The sequence below is a fragment of the Mycteria americana genome, chromosome 8 (genome assembly GCF_035582795.1).
Source record: "Mycteria americana isolate JAX WOST 10 ecotype Jacksonville Zoo and Gardens chromosome 8, USCA_MyAme_1.0, whole genome shotgun sequence".
Lineage (NCBI taxonomy): Eukaryota > Metazoa > Chordata > Aves > Ciconiiformes > Ciconiidae > Mycteria > Mycteria americana.
The window spans coordinates 49,563,887-49,585,451 of record NC_134372.1 but is presented as its reverse complement, the minus strand read 5'-3'; the positions used below and the strand labels follow the sequence as shown (position 1 = coordinate 49,585,451).

The window sequence follows — 21,565 nt, the reverse complement described above, 5'->3', positions numbered from 1 at the left end:
GACGTTCCTGCAGTAGGAGTAGGGTTGGCTACGCCAGGAGCAAACTGGGCGAGTGTCACCTGCTAGGTGCTCCACGCGCCACGTGGGCCGTCAGACGGCGGGCGGGAGGTGGCTCCCCAGGACGGGGTCAGGCTGCTCTTGGGATGGATCCAACCACGACCTTTAGAGCAGCTTCAAGCTCCGTTACCATCCCCACCCTCTGGCCAGGGTGGGCCCGCTCACGGGGAGATGGGAAGAGCCCTGGCCGGAGAGGTCTGACCTGACGCCGCACGTGCATGAACCGGGTGTGCGCAGGTCCCTGCTGGAGAACGGGGTTTTTTTCAGTCTAAGGCTCTTCCACATTCAAACAGCTTTTAGTCTTCTCCAAGTCCTTCTCATTGCCCCTTATTTTCCCCTCTGCCTCCCCTTCTTGCAAATACATGGATTTGAAAGTAAATCCTGAAAATGATGACTAAAACCAGTAATCCCTCCTTACAGAAATACTTTTCCACCTTCTTAAATCTTTTTGGAGGCGCAAGGGAAAATAACCCTTGTATTTATGCAAATTTGAAAGTGGCGTGTGATGATGGAAACAAAACAGTGCTGGACTGCAGCCAAGGCATGGCACCGACGGGGCCTCTCAGCTGCTCGCCTCCCGATTCTTCGGGGGAAGCAGCTGTAGAGAAATGAAAATACAGAAGCCCCCGCGCACACCCGCCGCCGCCCGCGCACGCATTCCAGCACCCGTCACCTCGGAGGCGGCAGGACGCGGGCTCTGGCCAGGCGCTGCCTGCAGCCGCTGCCCGAAGCACCCTGTCGTCCCCCACAAGCCTCCCTGTCCCGCTGTTCCCGATTCCCCTTTCAGGAATTTACAAACATTTTCCGCAGATCAATATCTGTATTGATTATTCATTGTGAGCGAGTCGTGTGTCTTTGGTGATCCAACCTGGCAGAGTGAGCAGCCAAAGGCTGCTGCAGTTACGGGGGAAAGGAAAAAAAAAAAAAAAGAAAAAAAATCCACAGAAGGCGAGAGGGACCCAGATCTTGCTGGGTTTGCCGCTGCCAGCAACGGAGACGGATGGAGAGGAAGGAAGGAAGAAAATGGGAACGGCATGAAAAGGAATGAAGAGACGAGGGAGCTGAGGAGAGAAAGCCAGAGCAGGAAAAACAAAGTCACCGCTGGAGAACTGGTGCCGGGGCACGCCAGCAGCCTGGAGAGATTCCCAGCCTCGCGCTCGCAGTTCTGCACACAGATGCGGTGGACTTACTGCTCCGGGAGCGAAAAGTGACTCACGGTTTTGGTATCTGCTACGTAAGAGCTTTGGGGGGATTCCTTGGCTGGCTGACAGAAAGGGAAGAAAGCAGCAGCAGTGAGGTAAAACGCGATCCCTTCCTCCTGCCTTCCTGGGAATACGCGTCGCCCGGGCTGGCTGGAGCAGCTCGCTGCTCGCTTATGATATGCAAAAGGAGAATAATTAAAAGCGCCAGCATCACTTGCAAAGTGAGTAAACACAAAGCCTTTCAAAACATGCTCTTCAGCTAATGAGAAGCTGTAATTTCTTATACTTAAAGGCAAAAAAGACACTGATGAGACTCGGTGGAGTGTGTGTGCATGCGCGCCTGCGTGTGTGTGCATGTGTTTGTAGATATGAGAGAATCAGTTAATTGTTGATGATGTTTAGAAAAGGGATTATGAGAAAAGACACTGAAATGATGACAGGGAACATCTTGGATCAGAGCCAAAGAAATAAAATAATCAAGGACAATCAAGCCTGCAGCTCCGGAGAAAGCACCGACTGTTCTGCCGGGGACTTGGAAGGAATTTCCCCGCGCTGCCGAGCTGCAGCTGGAATACGTGCTTGGCACCAGGAGGGAGAACTGCAAGGAGCAGTTTGCTTGGAGCATGAAACAACAGAAGAGAGAACTATGGAGCTGTGCTATAATTCAGAGGTTAAGCAGCTTTGTCTGCTTATGTGTCAGATGGAGACTCGGTTTTGCCCACATCTGACGAGCTCTCTGAAAATGCAACTTCTGAAATACTCTGAATGCAAGCAGGAGCTGATGATTCTCCATACGCCCCTCCAGAACTGCTGTGACGTTACGAAAACAAAGAAGAGGGAGCTTGAGGAATTAAGTTCTCCTGTGGCTGCAGGACCTGATGGACCTGACCATGGGAACTGGCTCTGGAATCGATTCCTTCCTTAATTCTGGAAATCGGAAGCCCTTACTGCGGGTGGGGGGTTGCAGCTCACTGCCTCCAAGCGCACAGGAAAGGTGACAGTCATCGGGAATACCGGGAGCAAGCTTTCCTTCCTGCCTGGGCATCTGATTGCTGTCCTGAACGAACGGATTTTAATAAATGTTGGCTTTCTCTTGGGCTGAGGTTGGGTGGGGAGAGAGGATAGAGGGAAATTTAAACCATCTTGTGACTGTTGTGTTGTAAGCGAGCTACAAAAATGCCATCTCTTTGTTTTGGATGTTAAACTCCGTCTTACTTCATTGTTGCTGGATTCTGGCACGTTACACTCTGGGCTTCTCCAGCAGCAGAAACACATGGTCTATTAAAGTGGGAATCTTTGGGGACGCGGAGGCAGAGAAACGAGCCAATCAAACATGGCTTTTCCACATTTCATGTTTTTCAGCATTTGCAGAAAGCTTTTCGGATGGTATGTATGTGTGCGTGCACCAGGGAGGGCGGGAGGGGGAGAGGGGGTGCGCAAGAGGGGGAGCGAGCGCATGGCAGGAGCAGGCACGATGTTGGGATGTCTGTCAGGGATGCGGCGCGGTCCGTGCTGCCAGGCAGACACCCCTTCCCCTGCGCCGGGGCTCGGCTGAGCCTGCTCAGACCTGAGCTGCATGTTAAATGCAGAGGACTAGATTAGCATACTAACCAAGTCGTGTCAACCCCCGGCAATCAGCAAATGGCCATCTCCTCGCTACAGCCAGCGCGGCAGAGCCTGCCAGACGCTTAACCGTGTCCTTTGTCAGATCGCTTTTTATGTTTGTATTTAGCTTTTGTTTTCCAATCAGACCCTAGAAATTCATTAACAAGAATGAAAGGCAGAGATGCAAAAACCTATAATGAAAACAAATGATCTATTTAAAGGGTGCTCAGGCTGAAAGGAGGGGTCTCGCAGCACTGGGACCAGAAGAGAAGGAAATCCTGCAGCCTGGAAAACGCCTGGACACATGCCTGTCCTTTCCCGTGCCAAGGCTCCAAGGAGACAGTTGCTACAAAGCCGGTGGGCTGTGTAAGGATGTTGTAGCGTTGTCTTTACAGAGCCTCAAAGAAATGCCAGCAATCGGCCAAAAGAGAAGTCTTCATTGTTCCTGCTCTGGCTGCTGCTAGTATCGCAATTACTACTACCGCTGCTGGATGGGCTTTAATTAGGAAAGAAGTTTCAGTGCCTGTAAACATAAACTGTTAAAATCGTTTGAGGTCATTCACGTTGTTCCTCCGTTCTGAAACAGCAGCAGCGGTCCCGCGGCTGACCAGCGAGGGCAGCCCCGAAGGGAGGGCTCGCAGTCGGTGCGTGCTGCAGGTGACGCCGGGGACGAGGCGCTGCCGCCATGCCCGGCAGCTTCGGCGCGCAGCCCCGCCAGCAGCGGGGAGGCGAGACCTGCTGCGGCAGGCTGTTGCGATGTCTTCGCCTCCTGTGTTATTTCTTAAACAAATTATTTCGCAAATGTTAATGTCGCCTAAACTGTCATATGGTTGTGGAGAATAAAAAGATTTAATCCAAGCATGGCCTTTTTATCAGGATCTATCAAATAAGGGAAAACCTGAAATAATCTGTGTTGTATGGGTTTTGTTTTTAAATGGTACGCGTGGGCTTTAAATATCACAGAGGCATAGCTTGCATATCTGTCAACAGGATTTTTATGCAAATATGAACGTGGAGAGGAGGAGTATGTGATCAGCCCCAAAGCTCCCCGTGTAGTTTGAGCGTGCAAGTCTGCGAGGTCAAACCCAGGGGCAGAGCCCGTCTGCGCAGCCCGGGGACACGCTCCCCGCGCTGGCGTCTAAGTGCGGGAGCCCCAATACAGCATCCCTGGGAGCGTGCCACTGTCACAGGAGTGCCACTGTCACAGGAGTGCCACTGTCACAGGAGTCTGCCGGGCTCTGGGAGCCTGTGTAATTCACACTTCTGGGACGCAGGGGAAAAGGAAGCTGTGTTTCAGCCCCCTTTGTCATTTTGTCCTCTGCTCTTACGGCAGGCTGGGTGACGTGGGCAAAGGCTCTTGGGCTCTGTGCGTGTCTAGTGAGGTACCTCCACTAACTCCAGCTGATTTACACCAGCTAAGAACCCATAGCTTAAATGTTTTAAAGACAGACAAAGATGTTATCTGTTGAAGAAATTGGAAGGAAGTCTCCCATGCGTTTCAACGCCTGCCATGTGTCCGTACCTTCCAGTAAGGAAAACAACCACCGAATCAGCTCATGTTTAAGGAAACCTCTCTAATTTACACATGGTAAGGGCATGCTGGATAATCTTACGCAGTATAGTTTAATCTACCTTCACAATTAGATAAACAAACGGAAATGGTTAAGAATCTTCAAATGTTATCCTAGACTACCCCCCGTCCTTATCGCCAAACTTTGAATTGCAAACACTGCAAATAGCGGTGAAATGTTTGCTGCTTGCTAGGGATTCCTACCGACCGCTGCTGGACTAGTTATGATGTGGGACCAGAGGGGTTTGCAGCCACTGAAATAAAACCATATTTTCACAGTAGCTTCTGAAAGAGCCTTGTGCCAGTTAAAAAAAAAAAAAAAAGTATTTTGGGAAATCACACAAGAACTGTCTATCATATATGCCAGCATATCACCCAGGTGATGAGCGACAACTACTTTCCCACTCTTTTTTCAGTATAGAAATAAAATAAAGTTACTAAAAATACGTTATATTCTTATGCCAGAAGATCAAGACATACTTAAATTGAAGAACCTGGAAAAATATTAGCAAATAGAAAGGCTAGGGCTCTGGGGGGAATCTTTGATTTGGGATGTTCAGCAGTAATTAAGGACGTCTCTCACCTGCTCGATGAACAGATCAAACTTTAGGCAGTACCTGCCAACCCCAGAAACAAACAAGGAATTCCCAGCCTTGCCCTTCCTGTCAGTGAAACCTGCAATTCAGAGCATGTGCTCCGCTGCCTGCCTGCAAAATAAACCCGGCTCCTCAAGGAGAAAGCTGCAGCGCAGAAGTTATTTGCCCTCTGATAGGAAGCACGAATTTCTCTGGATGTAGCAGTTACCACGGCCTCAAACCAAACCAGCCCGGCAGGGGCGAATCCGGCTCCAACCAGCCCTGTCCTCCCGCCGGACGGGGGACGCGGTGTGCCCGGTGATCTTCCCCGGTGATTTTCCCCGGGTGCCTCCACAGCCAGTGCTGTAAGTGCAGCAGGGCTGATGCCGTGGCAGCAACGCAGAGGGTTTAGAGGGCAGGATCCGATAGGAACTTCAGCGGGCTGATGCGGTGCCCCGGAAAACAAAAATATTCCTGTCAAGCTTTCCCTCTGCCCAGGAATCTTTGAAGTTGGGCTCTGTTACTCCTTGTTTGTTCTAGCAGAAGGTGTTAAAAAGAAATCCCGGTGATATGAAAGGATGTGACTCACCAGCTTCAGAAAATGGGAGTTCTGGGTGTTACTAAATGCCCCTTGTACTCTGAAATACAGCATTGGTCCTACTTTCTCCACTTTCTTCGCACTAACTGAGGAGCAATTAGCCACTAAACAGGTAATTATAATAAGATGCTGTAATAAAATCTATGACAACTATAGCAGCAATATGAACAACGGCATTGTCCTCACCACGCTAGGTTGAAATCAAAGCCTCCAGTTTAATAACCAAGCCTGTTTGAGATCCAAAGGGACAACTGAGACCAGCACGCAGAAGAAAGGTCCTTTTCACAAGGGAAGGTAACGGAGCCGTATTCTACGGACACTGCTTGCTCTTCACAGAACTAAAATTGGCCATTTTCCTTCCTGCAGCTGGTTAAGGATTTGGGTCTCTTCTGGAGGCAAGTGAGCCTCACAGTATCTTCCCCTTTGGTAAAATAAAATTGTACCTGCTTGCACCAGCTGTACAATTTTTAAAAGTTACAATTCTGCTAAACCAAAGCCAGTTTTCACATGGACATTTAGAACTACTGTTTTCCTCTTAAGGCTTTCTCCTTGCCAAACTTTAGTCTAACTGTTCAGCGCTTATGTAGCTCAGAAATATTTCTTAGTAACAGAAATTTGTACTACTGCGTTGTTATCCTGAAATACAGCACAGTTGTGCTTAAACTGGAAACTCCTCTCAGGAGGAAAATCACAGCTTGAAAATGAAAGTTTCTAACAATTAAGAGAAAACTAAAAAACTGCGGGAGCAGTGAAAATGGATATGTACCCGGGATTCTAGCAACTATACAATTTCTACACATTTGTCATATAAATAAACTAAATATAATAATATTGTGATTATCAGTACAAACACGGGCACAGCTACCTGCTTGCCGAGCGCAGCGTGCGCGTACCGATGTCCTACAAACTAAGCAGGCGTCCATCTTACCTCCACTTGCAGCGGGGTATTTCCCTACTGATCCCCCGCGGCCTGCTTTTCGCCACGTGTACCTGTCTCTGCCACAGAATTAAGCCTGCAGTTTAAATTAACCGAGATGCTCAAGCCACCCATCCACAAAGTTATCTAGGACGTTCACTGGCCCTCTTTATTCTATTTCAGCCATATACCAGGTTTGGTTTGGTTTTGTTTCCCTTTCTCACAGCCAAGCTTCCCACCCTACGGCCGATGCGACGAAGCTGTGCGGTCGGGGCATTCCCTCAGCATATTGCTGCTTTTTCTGCCACAGTCATTAATGAAAACAGTGAACGGGTTTGTCCCCAAATGGATTCCATTCGTAGATGTTGGATGTTTTTAAAGAATACTTACAATTTACAATACAACAAAATTCGTCAAGACGTAATAGCGTGAAAAAGGCACAATCAACTGCACGTGTTCTCTCTCCAAAATGTTTCGAATTTTCTCCATTTCAGCCTCCTTTATCGTTCCTTCTCTTCCACCTCTCTTACCTTCTGCCTGCTTTTCTGTTCTTTCTCTGTTCCATCCATCTTTCCCTCTCATTCTCAGAGCAAAGTCAAGAATATTTAGTTCAAGCCCAGGGAAGGTGGGATTTCAGTGTTAATATTCCTCACCCAAATCTTTGGATTCAGTTTACAACATTTGAAGAACATCATGCATGCCCCCCCAAGGATACAAAGGCCTGAAAAGTTTTCTGACTGAATGGGAAAAAGTAGATGCTTTACGCCGGGTCCTCTGAAATAGTAAGAGCGCAAAGAGAACGAATGTCTTTGTCCATCACAGAATTTCCCAAGGTTTCAATTTAATTTATAAGTCTGATGATTCTCAAGAAATTGAAGTGTGCACTTATGTTGTAAACAAAATACTTCAGATAAAAACGTATGAAGAAAGCAAGAGAGAAAGCTTCCTTAAAGGATAAAAGACCTAAGAAGTAAATACAGGAAAAAACCCAACTCCAAACTTACACTTCTCAGTTTTTAATCTAGATAGAGGATACTGATGAGTATTTTTTGAAGCCTACCATTAATCTTTCTATTGCTATCGATATTACACAAGGTTAGTCTGATATTACGGAGTATCCCAGATATTATAAATGACTTTATAATGACTCAAGATATACAGATATATTAAAACTAGGTACTTCACAGTGACTCAGTGAATTCTAGTTACATAAAAAATAATTCTGAATGAAATTACTACATTTGGACAATAAGTACTTTTTCAGTGCCAAACCTAATGGTGGAGAGACTAGGGAAGAGAAGGGATATTTTTTCCCATGTTTAGGAAGATGTTTTTTCTGCCAGCAGATCATTTGCCATAGTTTTGGGAAACTGAATATCTAAGAATTGAAACACACCATCCGAATATGACTTAGTTTCAACAATTCACATGCAAAATGAAACGGGTCAGGAGTCTCGTTATTTTCTCATCTTTCCTTACGCCTGTTTGACTATGACAGAACTCCACGGGACAGTTTTCCTGCTGAGACGAGTAAGCCAAGGACACTAAGCATTAGGCCTGTTCTTTAATGACAGAAACTAACAGTTAGGGCCAACATAAATAGCAGAGCCCTGATGGTTCCTCACCAGCCCACATAGAACCATAACCTGCCAAGGTACCAGCTTGAAGACATCCAGGGAAAAAAAAAAATATGGATGTTCTTGTTCAAAACACACCTTTTAATACATCTTACTGCATTGAAAATAAGATGAGCCAACATTACTGACCAGCAAGTCAGGCACTAAGAAAAACTTCATGCAGATGGCATTTATTAAAAAACCATAGAGCCATTAGAAGAGCGAGCAAGCAAACACTGCTGCTCACCAGAATGGCAGAGGATAAATGACACAAAGAACTCTCAAATCTCTGCCTGAGAACAGCATGGTTGTATTACATGTAATCACATCTCTTAATCCACGTTATTTACATTACACATCCCAGGAGGGCTACCAACACAAAAATCACTTCTACAAGGCTTAAGAAAATTAGGTCATAGAAGATCTCCCTACCTCAGTGTGGAAATGTGGAGATGATGTCGTGAGAGTCAGCGCCAACGAGTGGAGTAGGGAAGATGGTTCCTATTCAGACTGGGAAAAGTTGGTACAAACTCTCCAGACCAATGCCTGTAAATGAAAGAACACGAAGTAGATAAGGAATCCTGAAGAATTTGGAATAACGCACCAAAAGAACCAGAAGTTTGTTTACAGCATGCAGTTGTTAATATTTTTTATCAGAGTTCAGCTCCAATTCACTCAACGCTCCCAACCGGTCTACCTCTCCTGCAACCGAAAGCTGACCTGTAGCACCTTTATACGATAGCTACGTGTTGTGGTCCAGACAGCCGCACTTCCCCGCTTCCTGGCTTAACATAGAAAAGACTGTATCAGCTACATTTAGGTGGCCTTGCCAATGGAAAACCTGCAAGTTTATCTGTACCACGGACTCTGACTCATCCATCAGCAAAGACAGAAGTTCTGTGCTCTTATTTCTCTGTTTGAACCGCTGCAGCTCAGCACTGTTGCTCACGGGACAAGCAGGGGAGAGGATGCATAAGGAAGGAAAACCAACACAACAAAGAGTTAGGAGAAACACTTGGATTCATGAGACGCCTTCTGCTTCCCAAAGCAAAGCGTCACTGTCAGCGCCCAGCTTGGCATCCAGCTGGACGACTGAACAGGAGGTGTGATGCAACCGATGCCAGGAGGTCTCCAGGACGGGAACTCTTAAGAACTCTCCAGAACTCTTCCATTCCGATGGTGGTTCTTGTTCCAGTCCCACCTCTGCAGCTGTCGTGGATTTATGTATAGGAATTGCAGAAGTCTAGTGAAACATCGTTTGCCTCTCCCCAATTTGTTACTCCTCTGGCTACCTTCTTCTACACTCAAATGCATTTTACCATTTCCTTTCTTGGTGAGAGTCTTGTTTGACCGCTTGAATATCAGCCTTGGCCTTGGATGGCACCTGACAGGGAGAAAAAGCAGCCGAACTCTAGCATGGGCTGGGGCCAGAAACCCTGGCCAGCTGACGGCTGTAGCCTTACGGGCTCGCTCTGCAGCTGAGACTGCAACCTGCCAGCCGGCAAAGCCCGGCCACGGGCAGAGCCGCGGTGATGACGACGCCTCCTTCTCGCCCTGACTTAGGGAGCTGTAGCCCCAGCGTGGTGCACGACAACTATGGGACACGAACGCGTGTGAGACGCAGCAGGTGAAAGGCTACAATGGCACTGCTATTGTAAAATATTCAAAGCTGGGTTTAAACATAAACAACAGAAAAAGGAAGCTATTTGAAATAAAAAAGATAATTTCAGAAAAATGGAAGTTGTTTCCAAACAGTGCAAACAGAGAAGGACATAAATCTAGCAAGCCAAATGCAAAACCATGATAAGGTAAGCCAAAACAGGCCCCGAAGAACAATTGTTAGAGTTACGAGAGCTCATAAAAACTTTTCAAACACAAAGGCAGGAAGCCTGTCAGTCACCTAGCGCAGCTGATGGACGGTCAAGGCATAAAGGGAGGAATTAAGAAAGATAAGGACACAGCAGCAAAATTAAATTAATTCTTTGCACTGCTGTTCACTATGGAGGAGGTCAGGAAGGTTCATACACCAGAGCAACAAATCACCAGAGGCAGACAGGGCTCCCTCAAGAGTTTTCAAAGAGCTCAAATATGAAATTGCTGAACTTTCTTTCTTCCTTGGTATCAGAGGATCAGAAGGTGACAAATCTTAGAACAGACTTTAGGAGCGATCGTGGGAATTACAGACCAGAAAGTCAGATTTCCCGAACAGGCAAAACGGCAGAAAACTGTCGGACCCATCTGAATTAGCACAGATGAGTAAACACGGTGTCTTGGGGACCAGTCTCAAAGCCAAGAGAAGAATTTATACGTATAGATCCGAGTCGTCTGACGGAGGAAACAGCCCCGCTAATACGGGAGATTTGGGCTGATATAGTGGAATCAGATTTTCTAAAAGCTTTTCTAGAACATCCCTCACTAAAGGTTCTTAAGGAAACTAAACTGTCACGGAGTAAGGAGGATTAATCTTCCTGCGAATTCCCGATAAACAGATAGGGAAAAAAGGGTACAAACACAACGTTAGCAAGGGAGGGGAGCAGAAATCCTGCGCTGCTTCAGCATACTCATAAATAACCTGGAAAGAGGAGATAGTGAAGTGACACACAGATAATGAAGTTAACACACAGAGTTTTTCATGAAAGTCAAGTTTAAAACTAACTGAGAAGAGTTCCTGAAAAACCTCACGGAGTTCAGTGACTGGGAGATAAAATGCAAGTGCACGTCCCTGGCTGAAGAGGATCCCGGTTTTATCCAGGCATTTTAAATCTGCCTTTTTTTAAAGGCAGATAGTTGCTTGCTTTAGTAAGCGCGTTGGCTTGGGGAACAACTCGATACCGGTGTCATTTGGGCTAGCGGGAGAGGAAAGGTCCTAAGTCTGCTGTTGGGGTTTTTTTGTTTGGTTTTATTTTGTTGAGGTTTTTTTTTTGTTTTGGTTTTGGTTTTTTCCCATAGAATAGCATCGGCCAACCTTGGGGAATCCTCAGAGGAAGAGCAGAGGAACACAAAGCTAAAGCTTCTTATTTTGGCCATATAACAGGATTAATTACTCGGACTTCGGCAGATACTTTGAGGATCGATTCCCCCAGTCTCTACAGTGGTACCGGAGATGAGACGACAGTCCCGTTGCTGCTACCAGGTGAGTTACAGGAGAATACTCGACTCCATCCTCTGACAGATTAGATGAAAGAAGAAAGCTCTGCCGTGGATGGGAGAAATGCCCCCGGTTGTGGGGGGGAGCACACACCTGCCTCCCTGGGGGGTCGTCCTCCAAATCCAGTTGCAAAGTGGAGGAAATCCCTTTTGCCGTTCTGGGCCGGACTCGGGTGGGAAGGGGCTGCTGGCGTTGCCCTCCCCTGCCCAGGAGCGCGCCCGTGAATGGCACCGTGCTCCGAGGCTGGCGTGGCTCGCTGCCCTGCTCCCGCTGCCAGCCCGGCGGGCGAGGCCACGTCCCCCGGCTCTGCAGCGCAGGGCGAGGGGCAGGCGGAGCCTGCGCCTCCTCCGGCACCCGGGCTCTGCGGAGACGCGCAGGTGGCCGGACTTCTGGGGCGACCGGCTGCGGCACCTTCCCGCGCCCCACGAGCGGCCCCCCGCTCGCCTCCCGCAGCCGGTGGGACGGGGGGGATTGGCAGAGGGAGAGAAACAGCTCTGACCCCCGCCACAAAATCATCTTTTTCCAGAAAGGGGGCTCCGGTGGCAACGAGGCTTGTTCCTCTGCCTGGCCTCGTCCGTTCCTCCCCCGGTGCTCAGGGTTGATGCGGGAAGCCCTTTTGCCTGGCTGCGACTGACAGGGAGCTTTCTCCCTCGGCAGCTGCCTTGATTTTACAGCAGCTGAGTTACTGTATGGCAAATAAAGAGCATCCGACAATGCCTACACTAAATTAAACCGGAGGCCTTCTCGCCGGCACAGAAACAAAGCGCGTGGCCGAGAGCCGGGGCGCAGCGGCGAGGGGGAGCGGCAGGCGGGGAGGGTGGGCGGTTGCCCCGACGCCTGCCCGCCGAGGGCAGCAATGTGGGCAGCACCCTTCCCTGCCTTTGTGCCGGGCTGCCGGGCAGCGCCGCGGGGCACTGCTCTGAAAGGCGCGTGCACTTGTTTTGTCCTCCCGCATGCCCACATACTGAGGCTGCTTGTTTTCGTCTGATCACAATTAGCACCGTGCTAAATTCCTCGTGCCCCGCACTAATTCAGGAGGATGGGCATGTCACGCCCTGCCAAGAATTACAGCCAGCCGCTGCCGAGACGGGGGCATGCCTACCCTTTCATTAAGCTTTTGTTTCAAAAAGGAGGGCTCGAGGACTCGCCTTTTTTGTCAGAAATACCCGTGGAGGCGCTGGAGGGCGCAGAGGCCGCGCTGTTTGGCCTAGAGGATGGGTGGGCGCGCGTGGGTGAACGCGCAGCAAGGCAAGGCATTGGTGCCCCGCACTCCCTGATCCGTCATGGCTAACTGGCAAATTTAGAAAAATCTGCTATCTCCAAGAAGCTGAAAATCCAGAGCCGCATCAGTGCTGCAAAGCTGGTGCAGCGTGCTGTGCACGCGCTGCAGGATGGGAGCAGGGAGCGCATCCCCTCCCCTCCCGCCCCGTACCGCGGAGTTACGGGCCGGGCCGAGGCACGCAACTCAACGCTGAACCCGCTGTTCACCCCGCTCCCTGTCTCTGGACGGCTATGATTAAACCAAATATTCTCAGGGCAGGGCTATGCCCCGATTGCACTTGCCTGACCACGCACAATGTCATCCTGAAAACCTGAGATGAAAATGGAGAAAAAATAATTGGTTCCATTAATACTCCGTATCTGATGGGCTCTGCTATCCAGCAGCCGCTCCCGTACGCGGGCAGCTCCCAGCAAAGCCATCTTCTCCCCAGGCAAAGGAGCGGTGGCGGGCGGGCGGGCCAGTCGTCCAGCGACCCGCTCGGCCCCCGTGCCCGGCTGCTGCAGGGGCCGCGCGTCCCCCTGCAGAGCCCGGCGCGCCGGGTGAGGAAGACATGCTCCTTGCCGCCTCCTCGTCTTCGACCGTCATTTGAACGTCGCTCCTCGTATGAGCTGGGGACGCTGTGGTGAAGGCCAAAACCCCATCCACAAATTCTAGGTGATGTTCCTAACATTTTTGGGTGGTGATTCCCACGTGCCTGGTGACAGCCAGCGTCTGGCACAGACCCAGCAGTTTGGCTTCTGAAGGACACTTGGCTCGCCTAAAACCGGCCTGTCTGCAGCACCCAACGCCATTGCAGCCTGTGCGTACAGGCTACTGTAAAACCTCAGTAATTCACACGGAGTACGTGGAGGATGTTGTGAATTACTGAATTTGTCAGGTTAGCAGTACGAGAGCAAGCTGTTCAAAAAGACAGAATAATGCTTCACAAAATGCAATGTAACTTATTTTCTTAATTGTAGGTTGTTTCCTATTTATGCTAATTCATAACAAATTATGAACTGTATTATGTCATTGGCAAAACGACAATAATACTTCAGTAATCCTAGAGAGGTTTTTGTTTTGTTTTGTTTTTTACACTCCATCGCTTACGTCGGTAGGCATACACACGGCTGGACCCGTGTCCCCATGTAACCGACACACAGACGTAGAAACACCATCGATTTCAGAGCACAGCCTCGCTCCACGCGGCAAATGAAGTCATTTTATCGAGTGCTGGGATTGCTTTGTGAGGAGCTGCGGAAGGGACACGGACCCTCTGTGTAACGGCTGAGGCACAGCAGTACGCAGCCAGGCAGGAGGATGCTGCTCCGCTTGCTGGAGTCCCCCACCAACGGCCGCCCCTGACCGGGGGGACTCCGCTGGGTCGCATCCGGCTCTGCTTCTGACGGCTTGAAAGAGGACGGACCGACAGACGGCGACTGACTGCTGAAGGAAAGAGACGCTGTCGGCACCTCAGGGGGGAAAGCCACCAGTACAGCACTGCAGCAGGACAGCTAATTATTAAGTTTTAAATCCTGGGGTTTATCCCTTAGTGTGCAGAGCTAATGGGGCCTGAGCTAGAGAGAGCGGGCTGGGCGTGCGTTCCGCTTCCAGAACTGGGCATTTGATCCGTAATTGTTTTTCAATGATTGTATCTTTTTCCGTGTTATTGCTTTACATGGCTAGGTTTTGTACAATATTGAAAATCAATAAAAAGGCATGAAAAAATGTTTTCCCACCCCCCTTAAAAGTTAAATGATCTTGTTAGGATTCTGGCACCGCTATTTTAGATCAGTCGGCCTACGCTTTCCTTCCCTTGCTCCAGGACAGCCGCGGGTTACGCGCACGAGCCCCGGCTGCAAGAGCCAGCACTGGTGTGGCTGGGGGTGACCAGGGGTAGCACCAGAAGAGCCCGCGTCCCCCCTCCGCCGCAGCACGTAGCTGCCTGCTTCAAGGCACTGCTACTTTGAGCGAGCCCAAGGTGATATTACCCCTATTGCCACAGACGCTTTGGCTTCCAACGAGGAACACGGACCGAGGGGGGAAAGTGACTTTCCCCAGCTAGACGGGAAGCCCGGGGCAGGAGGAGCCGGTGCTCCTTGCCAGGGTAATGCATCTCACGGTGCTCCGATGTCCTTCTGCACGGCTTGCCAGTACCACAGAAAGCAAGCACGCTCACAAACTTACAAAGCGTCACCAACATTGCTTCTTTCTTTGTTTCCTTACGTATACAACAAACCCAAGTACCATAAAAGTGGAAAAAAAACCCACAACGACCTATTTACTCTCAACTCCAGATTAGGATTGGGATATAGATGCTACATGAGGCAATGAGCATGATGAGATGAGAACAGGGGAGCTACTTAAAGAGATTAAGGGATTCACTGCGGTGTAATTGGAAGGACCGATAGCCGCACTGTGGCCACTAATAGCGAAAGGAAAAGGAGCCCAGTCTGCTGCAGCGTTAAGCAGTGAAGCCAGCCAGAGGTGACAGTGTCCAGAGAATGGTACAACCGGACAAAAGGCAGGAAACCCGCCGTGACAGGCAGCTCCCCAGCACGGGGTCACGCTGACCCTTGCGAGAGCTTCCACAACCTCATCACGTTCGGCTACAGAGGTAGAAAAGGACTGCTTGGTTCTGCTTTGATGGCTGACCGCAAAAACTGGAGCCTGAACAAGTGTTTCATATTAAATGGAAACATTTCTATTCCTGAAACAAAACTAAAAAGTATTTCTGGTTTTATAAGAATATTCTGTTTGATGCAAGCAAAATCTTTAATTTCAGACTGTGGGGTTTGTTTTTTTTTTTTAAACAAAGTTCTGTTTCAAAAGCAAACCTTTTTAAACAGAACAGAGACAACGTTTTCATTTTTCTAATTTTTCTAAAATATCTTCACTTTTGTTCAACCTTCTGTCAATTTAACGTAGCTTTGCAAGCTTTTAAAAACTGTTTTTCTGAAAATAAACGACGTCCGCGTATGTCCTGGGTCACTGCGTGAGACTTGCACCCACGGTTACGCAGGGAGAGGCGAGCTGCTTTCCACGCACATTTTGTGGAGAACTTCCCCTTCACGTCAAGTTGTGGTAACAGAAGCACAACCGGCCGCTAGTGTTTTATTTACGAATACGATGCCTATCCAAATTCACAACACGCCTGCGAGGAAAAACTAGACCTTAGCATAGGCAGCGCGCGCGCACGGCGTGGTACCCTGCCGCAAAGGGATTTCGGAGGTGGGGCGCTGGCTGCCAGCCCCTCGGTGGCCACACACGTCTCAGTCGGGGGCCGCCTTGCCCCAGGCCAGCGCCTGGAGAGAGCTTTCCGCCGGTGGGGTCGCATCACCCCGGATTTGTAACGCTGCAGACATTTTGCCAAAGCCCCGTCTGGTCTAAACACGCACGCGGCTCTTAAAGTTAACATCCTTTTGTCACGTTAGCCTGCCGATAGATCTGGCTCCACAGTTTGGAATTCTTCAGGAACTAAAGCCTTCCATAAGCATATCATTTAACTTTATTACAGTATAATAATTATTTTTAAATAACTTTGTAATATGTTCTATAATCTTTTTTTAAAGTGCGTGTTATTGTACTGTCACAGTTCCATTCACTCTGTAACAGTCCAGTCAAAGCAACAGATAGGAAGGTAAACACGAGTGAGAAGGTACAGAGTGCTAAGTGGCCCCCTTCCCAGGTTTATAACTTGCTTTTCCAAACTGCCAGCTGCTCTGTAGACAAGCCATACTAATTGTGGGACAATCTGTGTATTCTTAAACTAAAATATTTTTCAGTTAAAGCAATGCATAAATTATTTATTCATTTGTATTTGCATTTAAATAGTTGAAAAATGTCCAAATTAACTGCTTTGAAAATTGTTCCAAAATTTCCCCCTAGTCTGTGACCTCGTGGCCAAGTTTAATCTCAAAGCAAATTGAAAGAAGGGTTTATAACTAAAACGCCAAATGGCTCTGAATGTGCTTTGCTTCAGAGAATCGACTCGCTCTTTTGCAAACTCAGCTAAGCGTTCAGTTTGAGGCCTAAAGCTTGGTTTTCAAACATGGGGTTTCCACCAAGTTACCCAAATCTAGTGTTGACAACTCAAGATTGTGTTGGAGAGGTTTTGCCTCGGGCTACTTGGTGGCTTCCTTAAAGCTCCAGCTCGCGGACTCACCTAACAACCTAAGAAGCTCAGCCTTCAGTTTAGAAAACATCTCTAATGCTCACGGTTGCGGTGAAAAGCATTAAGTGTTAGAAACCTGAACACAAATGGAAATACGCACTACATTAATTTTAATATTCTATACATAATTGTGTCAAATCTGAGATTTAGGAGGCTCAACTCATGGCCGTGACAACATTATTAACCTGGCACATGCCTACAACCTCTCTCCACCCACAGCCAGAGCGCGGCACCTCAAGACACCGGGCTGGTGCCCCAGCCTGAGCGCTGAACACAACAGCCAAACAGCGTTTTGTTACGGTTCCTACGGGAAGTTTAACCGCATGGAAATGGCTCTTCCTTTGTCATAAATCTGGTTTCTGCACACGTCCTGAAGATTAATTCATTACACTTTCCCTTGCAAGGAAAACTGCTGAGAGGGAAGGGAGGAAGCACAGGCACCACTCTAAGATCTCAGCCAGCAGCAAAATGTCAGGAACCAGCAAGGAAGGTGGCTTCCCGAGAACGTGTGCCTGACACCAGCCTTCCCAACACGCTCCCGTGATGAGGGGGAGCTCCTGTGCGCGTGGCGACGTTCCTTTCAGGAACAGAATGAAGAAAACAGATCTAAAAGAGAACTCTTAAGTCTATAGAAGAGGACAAAAGGCAGAAGACTTCAGCTGTCAATCCTTCAGTGGAATAGACACATAACTAAAGAAGTAGCCGAGAGGTTTGGTTTATTTAATATTTATTTAAAATTAATAGTAAAATTCAGTCTGCCTGACTACGTCAAGAGAGGAGGATGTACTTGGGTTTGGGGTCCCTAATACAGCAACCAGGTCAACGACTTAGCTACGAGCGTCCGCTCTTTGAGCGGCTCCTGAAGTCTGCAGGCTTCCAAGATGGGGAACATCTCGGGATTTTGGCCCCACACTAGTTTGAACTCTTAAGAACGGGTTCATGGCACGCTATGAAAAATCTCACGCGTCCTTGCTGGACCTCTGGGCAGAGATGTTAGCCCAGCAAGCCCTGAGCGCGTGCCTGGCTGTGCAGGCTGCTCGAGTCCGCCCGTGTCACACCGTTCCAGGCAGCGGGTTCGGCACAGGAGAAGGAGCTGTCGCTGCCGGGGGCTGCGCTGTCACCGCGCTGGAGTACACGAACCACCTCGCATTGCACGTTACAATAGATCAGTAAATGTGTTGCTGAAACAGGGGTGAAAAGGAGCTGTCATGCTGTGCGCAGTATAATTGCTATTTCTTTTCTATGATTATAAGAGTGTGTGATTCTTTAATAAAACCTTAGAGAAAACATTCCAAGTCCTCCCCCTCCCCAAATACTCACATGTCAATTTATATAAAACAAAACCGATTTACTAACAAATGCAAAAATATTAAAACAGAGATCTAAAAAGCACATTAGGCATTTCAGCTACCTGTAAATAAGTATCCATTTAAAAATTAAAGATAGAAAAAAATATTAAATGCCAATCAAGAACACATGAACTGACTGGTAATGTCTCTGGCACGGAAGGTTGGCAGGAAGAAAGCAAGCAGAAGTACTGGACAATCCCAATGGTCGGCACTCGGGGACAGCATTAAAAGACTATCAAAGCCCCCATTGCTACTTTAGCTCCTTGTCATTGCCAGGTCTCTGGGTTAGAGCCCTCCGCAAACTGAAATCTCCGTTCCAATCTCTCCTCCTGGCTTAGGGGCAGCGCGTGCTTGAAACAGAGAAAATAAAAAGATTTTGTCAGGGAATGACTCAGAGCCGGGACAGAGGGTGGGGTGGCAGAGGGAAGCAGCACTGCAATAAAAAGACCTTAAACTGCTCCCCGAGGAAGCCTGCAGCACATGCATATCTCAAGATAAGGGCACCTCACCTTCCCCTCGCTCGCTCCTAGAGCAGCGCTCATCTAACTAACACTGCCTACCTGCCTAACTGTTTCTCCCTCCTTCCCTTCGAAGTCATTTATTGCTCTCATTTCAATATTCTCCAGCTCTCGTGTTTTTCCACCCGTGCCTTCGGCCCCCCACGCAGCCGCGTGAGTTGGCTCTCGGACTGTCTGTGTCCTTACATCGACAGCAGCGGCAGCGGGGGTATCGCAGTACAAAAGCAGGCACCAAGAGCCAAGATGATGTCTTCGGTATCTCGCAGGCTCATGCGGTGCGTATACGTCTTCTGTAAATAACCCTCAGTTTTCACATGGATTATTTAGACTTTCTGATGAAACCGCAGAAATGTCAATGCGGCGCCGGAGCGCCCAATCAGGCAGCGGCTCCCTGACCCCTGCCCTCCGCCTCTCCAGCACGACTGCTATTATCTTCAAGGGAAAAACCCTCCTTGTCTCTCGTTATACCTTTTTTATGATCTAGGATTCTGTTAATAATGACTCCGTGTTACATAAAACAGATACACTAATGTCACCAAGTCCCAAAAGTACTGAATCAAGCTGACTCCTTCAGAAAGGAAGAAAGTAATAGATATAAGCAAGGGAAAGCCTTAATAAGAGCGCAGATCCTAAGGACGGGAAGAGCTCCACCAGATCGCTTTCTCCTTCCTATTTGAAACAGGGTATTTAAAGGGCCATGCGGCTAGAGAAGATCAGAGTCGTGGCAAGATGACTGCGAACAGACCATCAAAGCGAGCAAATCAAACATGTGATTTTAGGTGGTGCGGCAAAGGCATGCTCAGCCCGTCACACTTGCGTGCTCCGGTCCCAGTTGCTAATGGGGAAAGGAGATGGAGAGGCTAGGCAGCCCAGCAACCTGGCACTCATCTTTCATCTCCGGAATAAAAGGGCTGGCTTAGACCAACAGCTCTGGAGAAATAAGTTGCCTGGACTCAGTTTAGAGGTTTTCCTAACCAACCCTTTGACCTATGCATATGGCTGAGACTATTTTTATTCCTCTGCAGCTGGAGCAGACGTTACAATTAAAAGCAACACCCAGTGATCGTTAGCGCTAGACAAATATTAAAATAGAACAAAATCTCTAATCAGGGGTACAAAGATATTTAGTGGCAAAACTATTAATATCTGAAAGCTTCAGAAAAGAAAAGCCAGGATAGTCTGGCCAAACCATCTGCTATAGAATGTAATGCAGAAGAGTGCTGTGATCAGAAAGAAACATTGGCGGTGCTCCCGCAGATACACAGTACACATCTGGGTGTCAAAAAACCTGTGAATTGCGTCCAGGGAACATGAAAATGGATTACTAAATTCGTAAGTAGTCGCAAGTAGTTTAAGGAAAGAAAAATGATGTGAAAAACTGAGTCATGTTTGCTGAATCTTGTTTGGCCGGGCATTGAGGTTTTTTCCACCAGCTATAGACACAGCAGATATTTTGATTCCCACCTTGATGAATTTGGGGAAGGGTAAAATCTTAAGGCCAAGATGCGGCGTAAACCAGATGCAGCATCTTTGGTAGAGTGGCACCCACTAACACGTAAAGCTGAATTTGGCCCAGTGAAAATGCGAGGAGAAAATGAGGGGCCCTACGGAGCCCCAGCTTGGTGCTCCAGAAAGGTGAAATCAGGGCAGGAAAATAACATTAGCCACGATGCCTGCAATTTCCAGAACAATTCAGGAGTTACCCCATGTATGTATGTAACAAATAGGGAAAATCTAAAGTAATGGTAAAGGTCCGAGCCACAGACTTTTGTTTCCTTCTTTCGCCTGGCGCGTTGAGCCTGGAGACCGCAGCATGCTGAAGCTCCCATACCCACCAGTCTGTAGACGTAAGGGTGAGCTGACAACCGAGTAAAGCCAGTAACACACGAAACATGAGACTGTTGAGTAAGAGAGAGGAAGAAGGGGAAAATGGGAAAGTAGCAGCTTACCCCTTAGGAAGCCTTCCTCAGGCTCCATCGATACATAGCAGCTCCTACTGCTCTGTACTGTAACAGCAAATACCTCTCCCAACAGCCAGAGCCTGGGGGACAGCCCGGTCGCAGCGCTCAAGTGCCACTGAGACTCATCTGTGCAAACAAACTCACATTCAGCTCCCCTGACGGAGATCCTCCAGAGCATTAGATCTATTAAAATTTGTATTTTGCAATTACTTCGGTTTACTTTGCTTCTTTCCTAGGTTTTATGCTAAATTACATGGATAGAGGGTCAAACTTCACTTAAAAAATCTTTTTTGGGGGGTTTGTGTCACTGTTAGAACAAATTTTAAATCATGTGATACAATCATCATCATTTTGATTGGTAAGTTCACTGTAGACCAGCCTCTGTGTGTTTAATAGAGCAAAATCTGACTTAATCTACTAATTTCTAATTTCACATAAATAAAGTACATGACACATTAGCCATTTTCCTTCGTTCACTACTTTCTTACAGTCGTGATGAAGTTTGTGTTTATGCAGTATACCGTAACACAGCAGCTCCACCAATTCCTTCCATTTCTTTGGGTGAAAAAGGGAACATCCCCGTCTCTGTTCCTAATTCATAAAATGGACATACCAATTTTGATCTCAGAAGTGGTAGGAGGATTAATCTGTGAACAACCAAAAGTATAATATAAGTGCTAGGTGCAATTATTTTAAGTGCTAAATATCTCACGTAAGACAGCAGTGAGACTGCAATTCTGGTTTTTTCGTTATTACATAGACAATACTAGCCCTCAAAGTATGCCAGGCATTTTCCAGATCAGAAGAAAATGTGATCCCTATTCTGAGAGTGCCTAATCTAAAAAGTCAAAGATGAAAAGAGGGAAAGGAACTCAGGATACAAAGGAATCTATGTAGTGACAGGTCCCAGCTTGTTATTTTAATTAAAAATATGCTAAATCCTTCTTTTTGCCTCTTTCAGCCCTCTCATCCAGGCTCTAAGCTTCAATGCCAGTGTCCGCATAACCTTCCCTAA

At 47.9% G+C, this 21,565-nt stretch overlaps 1 protein-coding gene across 2 annotated transcripts in view; it reads right to left on the bottom strand.

Annotated features, from left to right (window-relative positions):
• The window catches only part of ZFHX3 (zinc finger homeobox 3), a 693,525-nt gene that overhangs the window by 267,588 nt on the left and 404,372 nt on the right, over nucleotides 1-21,565 (bottom strand). For both annotated transcript variants that reach the window (XM_075509294.1, XM_075509295.1), the window contains one exon: nucleotides 8,572-8,685. The gene's annotated coding sequence lies outside the window, so the exon portion shown is untranslated. The remainder of the gene's footprint in view (nucleotides 1-8,571; nucleotides 8,686-21,565) is intronic.